This window comes from Brassica rapa, chromosome A06 (genome assembly GCF_000309985.2).
Source record: "Brassica rapa cultivar Chiifu-401-42 chromosome A06, CAAS_Brap_v3.01, whole genome shotgun sequence".
NCBI classification, from domain to species: domain Eukaryota; kingdom Viridiplantae; phylum Streptophyta; class Magnoliopsida; order Brassicales; family Brassicaceae; genus Brassica; species Brassica rapa.
Genome location: NC_024800.2, coordinates 13,898,666 through 13,907,876, shown reverse-complemented (window position 1 = coordinate 13,907,876; position 9,211 = coordinate 13,898,666). Strand labels below are relative to the sequence as shown.

Sequence of the window (9,211 nt, the reverse complement as noted above, 5' to 3'; positions counted from 1 at the left end):
TCTGTTATGAATGAGCCTAGCATCCCTAATCAGCGAAAGTGGATATTAGGGTGTTTGGTGAACCTATCGGACTTGATCTCTATTGCTTGCTGTCGCATCTTGATCCAAACGAGAGTTTAGGTATCAAGATCGATCAGCATAGGGGGCAGTTCCACGACAGTGGGCTGTTCTACTTGAGTGATCCGAGTTCTAGACTTGCTCTTAATTAAACTTGAATAATTGTTTGGCTCACACTTGCTTAACACCCGACCAAACCACCCTAGGCTAGCATTTTAATCATCTGAAATCTTTAATTAATCTTTTTACTTGCTTGTTACGAAATCAACTTTAAAACCTCCATATTGTTTTAGCTTGATATTGATCCCATAAAGATAAAGTGTAATAGTTGGTCTCTGTGGATTCGATCCTAAAGTGCTACATCGACATACCATTCGATTGTGGTAGTGTGCACATTAGGTTATTTGGTGTGCGTATACACGTAATATCAATTTGGCGCCGTTGCCGGGGACCATCTTTTTACCTTTATTTTTCGGTTATTTATTTAGTCTAAGACCTCTAACTTGCCTTATCCTTTTTGTTGCAGCTAATGTTCCAGGTGCATGACCAGTAGACATACTCGGAGAAACGTACAAGGAGAGTTAGTTACATTTACCAACCAGGAGCTAGCAAGGTTAGAAAGAACAAATTGTCAGCAGCCAAGGCAAACTGACACCACTATGGGTGATCACGCCAATCAGGATGATCTCGCTGCGGCTATGGCACTCATGCAGCAGAAGATGCAACAAATGCAGCAGACCATCCAAGCTCAGCAGGATGCTGCTGAACAGGCTGCTCTCGCGCAGCAGGAACAACAGGCGCAGACTGTTCCAATCGGGCAGAGAAACCTTCCGCGTAACATCCCTACTACGCGTTCTGCCATTGTTCCTCCACTCTGCACCAGGCAGGACTTCGAGATCAAGCCTGCTTTGATCGGTCTAGTACAGAGAAAGATGTTCTCTGGTCTCTCTACAGAAATTCCAATGGAGCATATTGAGAGCTTCGAAAAAGTCTGCAGTTTCACTCGCGTGAATGGTGTTCCACCAGACTACATCACGTGCATGTTATTCCCATTCTCTCTTGATGGAAAAGCTGCACGGTGGTTGAACTCTCTCCCTACCGGCTCTCTCACTTCATGGGAACAGGTCCGATCAGCGTTCCTCAGCCATTTCTACTCTAAGGCGAGAACAGCTGCATTGAGGAATAAAATCACCTCCTTCAGACAGCTCACTGATGAGCCTTTCTGTGACACATGGGAGCGCTTCAATGACTATCGCAGAGAATGTCCTCACCATGGATTTGATGATGATTACCTCCTGGACATTTTCTATGATGGAGTGGACTGGAAATACCACGGTGCTCTAAACTCTGCGAGCAATGGAGACTTCATGACTCAAACCACTGATGGAGCGTTTAAGCTGATTGAGAACATGGCTGCTAGCTCAGCTAATAAGAAAGAGGAGAGTGATTGCTCCATGAAAGGGAATAGTTCTGACACCAAGAAAATAGATGAGCTGACTGCCAAGGTTGATCAGCTACTGAAAAACAACCAAGGGCACGTCTTCAGCATGGAGCAACCTACGGCCGGGCATATTCAGAACCAGAACCAGCGACAACCGCAGAGCAATCCGCATGCTGTTCCAGCTACCGGGAACAGTCAACCAGATGAGCTGAAGGGTCTGGGTATGATGATGCAACAGCTGTTGCAGGGTCAGCAGGTTCAGGCCAAGGCGATGAATCAGGTAACCACGGAAATAGACACCAGGATGGGCAACATGTTCACTGAGCTGAATAACAAGTATGACAATCTTGCGATCCATATAAGAAAGATCGATGTTCAGCTTGCTCAAACAGTTGAGAGTGTCAAGAGGCAACAAGAGGCGCTTCCTGGAAGAACTGATAAAAATCCTAGGACTGAGCACTGTAATGCAATAGAGCAGCCGTTTGCTGAGACTGCTTCAGGCGCAGAAGAGAGAGCAGAGCAGTCTGCTAGCTCTGGAGTGACTGCTCCTAGCGAACCTGCTGAGACTCCACCATCTCGAGTCTATGTTCCCAAGGTTTCCTATCCAATTCCACCTAGACATCTGATGGATCCCATTAGTGAAGAGCAGTTGATTGGTTTTAACAAGATGGTGAGAAGGCTTCCTAAAGAACTTGCATTCGAAGATGCTCTGCAGATTCGTCCATTGCTCCAGTTCTTTAAAAACTGTAGAGAGACTCAAGAGGAGATCAAGGTCCTCTATACCAAAGCGCTGTCTACACCAGCACTGAAGGTATTACCTAAGGTTGATGATCCTGGAAAGTTTGTTTTCCCATGTTCCATCGCAGGAACAACCTTCAAGGACGCTCTTTGTGACTCTGGTTCTTGTGTGAATTTCATCTCAAAGGCTATTGTAGACGATTTGGGTATTGCTGATGTTGAGCGTTCTCAGCTGACCCTGACCTTTGCAAACTCTTCCAGAGCAGTCCCATATGGAACCATCCGCAGCCTTCATGTTCAAGTAGGGGAATGCATTGTTCCTGCTGAGTTTCAAGTTGTTGAGATGAACAAGGATCATGAGATGCCTTTGATATTTGGAAGGACATTCATGGCTACTGTTGGAGCAACCATCGATATGCCCAACAAGAGAGTCTGCTTCTCCAACATCAACAAGAAAGTTTTCTACAAGGCTGTACCCACCAGATCTTCCTCATCACACGCCTCTTGCATCTCAGTGTTTGATGTAGAAAAGCTGAAGGTTGTTCCAGAGAAAGAGCATGGTGATAAGGGTGAGAGCAGGCTATTTTCTGATGAAGATCCTAGCACTGATCCTACTAAATTCAGAGGGAATTCAAGGGTGAAACAAAAAGTCCAGAAGAAAAGGGTCAAGGGAGATCCTACAATGACTTTGATACCTCTCAAGTGTGATGAGAACTCCATTGAGTATGAGGTAAAGTGCAAGGGTACCTCCAAACCGTTCTCTAAAGTCAGAGCCATTCTCACACATGAGCTGAAGGAGAAAGGAGACGCTGCTGTGAAAGGGTTGCTGAGCAGAGTTCTGAAGCTGAACATGTCTGATTGTGGAGCTTGTTTTGGAACAGGCCCTCCTGCTCAATCCGACTGATCCCAGTCACCAAGTCAAGCTAGAGACTTAAACCAAGCGCTTGGTGGGAGGCAACCCACTGGTGAGTGTCATTAACATTAGGATTTTCTTTTTACTTATTTTTGTTTTTAGTTTGTTGAGTCTCAGGTCATAAATCAGAAAATCTGAGACCCTTGACTGGAGCAAGCAGTTGGCTGCTCTCATTCCAGAGCATCCTTTACCGGAGCAACCGCATCTTGCTCTGTCAGGCTGCTCCGCGCCAGGTAAGTATCTCGAACAAAAAAAAATGTTTATTCTTGATTTCACCTTCTCTCTGATTTATTTTCACACCAGGGACGTTGTGAAGTAAGTCTGGGGGAGGGTTTTCGTCGTTTACTAACTTGTTTCTTTCTTTTGTTTTTCTTTTAAGTCAGTTTGAGTCAGTTTTTATGATTGAGTCAGTCAAAACTTTGTGGGAATTAGGACCTTATTCCGTGTTGATCACTGACCACCTCGTGCTTTAGTTATCTTATTCAGTGACCTTAGCAGTGGCGAAAGACACACATGTGGACCTGGAACACCCTGACATATCTCACTTGATTCTCCAGAAGTTCTCAGCCGATCAGGTTACACTGGGTAGACATAACTCCACCTTACTTGAACCTAATCTTGACTAAATCTTCTTGTTATGGGCATTAGATCAGGGAAACGAGAACACACTCAGGACTTCTTATCCTTTTTATCCATCTTGCTGATCCTGAGTGGCTGGCTCATCTTTAGCTAGTTCCCACCCTGCACCTTAACCTTTATTCCACCTTCATGCATTTGTTTTTCAGTGTCATATGTGCAGATATGTGCAAAAAGGTCGGAGAGGAAAGGATCAACGCAGCCTCCTACTCGTTACTGCTGCAAAAATTATGTCAGAAGGGAGAACAAGCAGATTAAGGGAGCAACCGCTACATAACCAATGAACTGCACAAGAGCAGGGGTGGAGAACCAGAATGGTCGCGAAATCAGAACCACCAGTGGCACTCAGAACGATTATGTATTACCTCCTTCTTCGTCACATCACCATATCAGTCTTTTCAAAAAAAAAAAAAAAATTAGATTAATGTGATGGAGAAGGGGAAGAAAGAAAAGAAACATGGAGCCACTGGAAACGTCGAGCAAGAAGTTGGTACCAAGTATTGAAGAGTGTGTAGAGGAAAGTGGAAAGCAGAACAATCAGTTGCCTGTTCCGTCATCAGAACAGTCGCACCAGATAGAGCAAAAATGAGTAGAGGCTGTGGACATCAATGGATCTATCCTCTCTTGCCATTTTGTGTGATATCCTGCATCCTCTTCAATGAAATGGTAGCCCCTAAACACTCTTAACTCCACCATTAAATAGCCTGTTCCACACCTAGACCGTCTACCCTGAATGATGCCTGTGATGAGAAGCTCACGCTACTCTTAAATGAATGTAGGGAGTTCTGTCTCGATAGTGTTGCTTTTTCAGGTTTGGGATGAAGAGTATGGAGCCGATTTTTGAACAGCAGTCAGTGGGGTTCCGGTAAGGGTGTGTTGTCCTAGTTTTACTGCTTGTATGGTTCAGAGATTCGTGGTTAAAGTATGGTTGCTGAGAATAGGAGAGTTCCCACACTTTCAAACCTTTCTCCCTGTTCTTAATACTTGACATTGTTTGAGGACAAACAAGGATCTAAGTCTGGGGGAATTGATATATGGTGTTTTATACATCTTGTATATATGCTTTTAAATTGGTTTTCAAGTCTTTATCGTGTCTTTCTAGTCCTTTTCGAGTCATTACAAGTCTGGAGTTGCATTGGATGGGAGATGGACCAGCTGGAACAAAAGAGGCAGCAAACAGTGCAATTTGGTGGTTTTCAAGCAGAACAGTCTTGATGACTGTTCCGGATAGCAAAGCAACCCGAGTGATTGTTCCGAGTGAGTGTTCCAGCGGCAGAGATTTTTAAGGAAACTACAATCATTACGGGATTTGCCCTAATTATCCCTATTTTCTCTCCCAGCCGCATGTGGCTTTGATATATCATATTTTCTGTTTCTCTTTATCATTCTACGCTAGTTTACAGAGAGAAAACAGACCCGAAAACTCCATTGTTGGATTTGCTTATTGTAAAGGGAGAAGGATCTCTACACTCTTGAGAAAAATCCTGAACCCTATCTCTTTTATTTTATTGATTCAGCATGTTTTCTTCATCTGTTATCTCTGTGTTCTCTGTAGCTATGGCTGAGTAGTCACCTTGCTTAATCTAGGGTGTTAGGGTGTTAGATCCGTGAGTTAAACATAGATAAGTGAAACCATTGATTGTCTTCATTCATATCTGTTCTTAATGCTTGCATTAATCTGGCCGCTTAATGTTAGATCATAGGTTTAACCTGTTCATTAACCGTGTAATAGGTTGCTAGATCTGTTATGAATGAGCCTAGCATCCCTAATCAGCGAAAGTAGATATTAGGGTGTTTGGTGAACCTATCGGACTTGATCTCTATTGCTTGCTATCGCATCTTGATCCAAACGAGAGTTTAGGTATCAAGATCGATCAGCATAGGGGGCAGTTCCACGACAGTGGGCTGTTCTACTTGAGTGATCCGAGTTCTAGACTTGCTCTTAATTAAACTTGAATAATTGTTTGGCTCACACTTGCTTAACACCCGACCAAACCACCCTAGGCTAGCATTTTAATCATCTGAAATCTTTAATTAATCTTTTTACTTGCTTGTTACGAAATCAACTTTAAAACCCCCATATTGTTTTAGCTTGATATTGATCCCATAAAGATAAAGTGTAATAGTTGGTCTCTGTGGATTCGATCCTAAAGTGCTACATCGACATACCATTCGATTGTGGTAGTGTGCACATTAGGTTATTTGGTGTGCGTATACACGTAATATCACCGGCGCTTCAGCCGGAGAAGTTGGAACCGGAGCCGGAGAAGTGGCCTCGCCCATCTCGACGTCAGAATCTCTCTTGTCACCTTGGGAGGAAGACATGTTGAAAGCAAAAGTTTTGGAGCTAGAGAGGTTTTTGAAGTATGAAGAAGGGAAGGTGTGACGAAAATGAATGACAAGAGCTCACTACTTATAGAAGTATGGTTTCGGAATTCATATCTTTAACACACATATTGTCTCGATAACTTTTCTTCCACAAAGTTTTAAGTATGAACTTCGTCCAATACGCTTAACCTTGCCAAAATCATCAATCCGCCCGCAAGAGTCGCGACTCTAACTAGCTGGAGGGCTAACTGTTGGGGTCAAAAACGGTTACGACGAAGTTAACATTCAAAACGTCCGAGGAAGAAACTGAGAATTTTCCGAAAAATACTTTTTCAAAATAGATTCTTTCTTACGAAAAGCTTTACGGAGGAAAACGAGACGTCCGACAAGAGCTCGAAAAAGGTCATTACGCAGCGACTAAACGCGCCACGCTCGGTCGCTACGTAGCGACCGAGTTCGAGCCAAGCTCGGTGATAGACCATATATTTTACCCATTTTTAATCATGGTTTATAAGTGATTTAAAGTGTTTTAAGATACAATTATTATGTTTTGGAGTCTATTTAGAGTATTTACAGGTGCAGGGACGTTTAGAAGAAATATGGTGATTTTGGAGTCTTTTGGAGCCTTTGGATGTGCAGAGTTGCACAGACGCGTCAGATAATTAGCTATGGATGGAGATCGTCCGACCGTTAAATTGAGCCCATATTTTGCCACAAGATAGAGCTTTGGGTTAGCTTTCCAATGCCACCGGTCTCAGGTCAATCAGTATCCTGTAGCAGAAGTTATGCCCGTTTTACTGAAGAGTGGTCAGTCTGCCTCGCGAGAGGAAGCTGCCGAGAAGAGGAAGCCACGTCGAGCGATGGAGATCCCAGATCGTGGGCCTTGCATACTTTATGACTGCGTGAAGCCCATAAGTAACCACAAATTACCAGAATGCCCTTGGACGACCAGAAATCCTATTTATGTTATTTCTAAGTCATTGTTGACGACTATGCTTTTTACACGCTTTCTGTTTTCATTGTTTCTCTTAGAGGAGAGAAGGGAGGAACTCCTATCAGAGTCCTCCTGGAACTCCTTTGGTTTTATTTATCTATTTCATTTCAGTTTTTCTATTCATCTATGATTTCTGTTTTCATGTCTGAGTAGATCCACCTGTTAGATCCAAGGTTCAGATAGGTTTGTGGGATTAGCCCCAAACTATAGATCTGCCTTGTTGAGATATTCATGATAGATCTATACTTGCTTGTTCTAGAGTAATTAACTAGAATATTGATCATTGTGGGAACCGAAATTCACACTATCGATTTCTGTTTAAATAAGGAAACTAGGAAAACCCTAATTTCCCAGAGGACCCGGATATCTGCTAATTACCACACGTCAAGCAATCAGAACACGAGAATAACAACGATAAAGTATAAGAAATCGAAAAAGAAAGCAAAGAAGATCTTATTCCGAATTTGCGTATGAGCGTTTACAACAAGGTATAAGCCTGGGCTCGAGAGCTGTCGGCGAGATTCCTAGTTCTAGCAACCCTAAGACGGCTAAACCTAATTGAGTCGCAGCTCGAAATAACAAAAACGGAAAAATTCCTAAATTGCTCTAAGTGCTAAGTTTGCTCTGAAAAAGTTCACCCCCCATGCTCCTCGCCTAGGACTCCTTATATACTAGCTCCAAGGTCGGTTTACGCGTTTACTCTTCTACCCTTAAGCCGTCATAGCATAAAAATGAAGATATTCCATTTTCCCGATCTTCACAATTATCTTCAAAACTTCCGTATTTATCCGCGGAAACTTGACATTTATCCTTCCTTGTGGACCAAGCGTAAACCGTGTTGTGGTTTACGGGCTTGTGGTTAAGAAATCGTAGGGTGGGCCTCGAGTCGTGTTTTAGGTCCCTTTGGGCCGTCTTCCGACTCGACACGTTTACTACGAGTTCTTTTGATAAAGAACGAACTTTCTGCGGTTTTTAATCCGCAAAGTTTGATCGATGATTTAGAATAGCGGAAAACATGGACTGAGCTTGCTACGGTCTTCGGGAGATAGCATTTGAAGGTTTGACGAGAATGCATAGACTGGTGTCGTATCGATGTTCGGAAGAGCCCGGTCGCTACGCAACGACCGAACTTTGGCTCGAGCCCGGTCGCTACGTAGCGACCGAGCGGAACAAGCGCTCGGTCGCTACGTAGCGACCGAGCTTGGCTGAGCTCGGTCGCTACGTAGCGACCGAGCGAGACGGACGCTCGGTCGCTACGTAGCGACCGAACTTTGGCTCGAGCCCGGTCGCTACGTAGCGACCGAGCTTGGCTCGGGCTCAGTCGCCACATAGCGACCGAGCGAGACGGACGCTCGGTCGCTACGTAGCGACCGAGCGGGACGGACGCTCGGTCGCTGCGTAACGACCTGTTTTGAGCTTTCGTCGGATGTCTCGACTCTTTCTTCCGTACAGCTTTTTCGTAAGAAAGAATCTATCTCGTAAAGTATTCATCGGGGAAATTCTTATTCTCTTCCTTGGAAGTTTTAAATGTTAAATTTGTCGCAACCGTTTTTGACCCCAACAGTTAGCCCCCCAGCCCGTTAGAGTCGTGACTCTAGCGGGCGGATAGATGATTTTGACAAGGTTAAGCGTATTGGACGAAATTCACACTTTAAACTCCGCGGAAGAAAAGTTATCGAGACAGTATATGTGTTACAAATTCCGAACCCATACTTCTATAAGTAGTGAGCTCTTGTCATTCATTTTCTTCACACCTTCCCTTCTTCATACCTTCAAAAACCTCTCTAGTTCCAACGCCTTTCCTTTCAACATGTCTTCCTCCCAAGGTGACAAGAGAGGTTCCGACGTCGAGATGGGCGAGGCCACTTCTCCAGCTCCGGTTCTGACTTCTCCGGCTGAAGCGCCGGCTTGTGTTGCCGGTCATCTTTCCTTCCGAGAGAAACTAGTTTGTCGCCAAGCTGAGAAAGAACTGGCTCAGGCTGACTCCGAGTTCCCGTCTTCTTCTGCGCGGGTTGTTGCTCCAGGTCATGGGACCGAGGTCATGGCTCCTCTTCCGCAAGCTCTACCTGTGGGATCATCCACGACTCTGATCCTTGTCGAGGAC

The 9,211-nt window shown here is 44.4% G+C and overlaps 1 non-coding gene across 1 annotated transcript; it reads right to left on the bottom strand.

The window, feature by feature from the left end:
- Positions 1-1,229: 1,229 nt before the first annotated feature.
- On the bottom strand, positions 1,230-1,336 carry LOC117126391. Its single transcript, XR_004448958.1, has one exon. It is a non-coding gene; the product is annotated as a small nucleolar RNA R71 (small nucleolar RNA).
- Between the last annotated feature and the right edge of the window lie 7,875 nt (positions 1,337-9,211).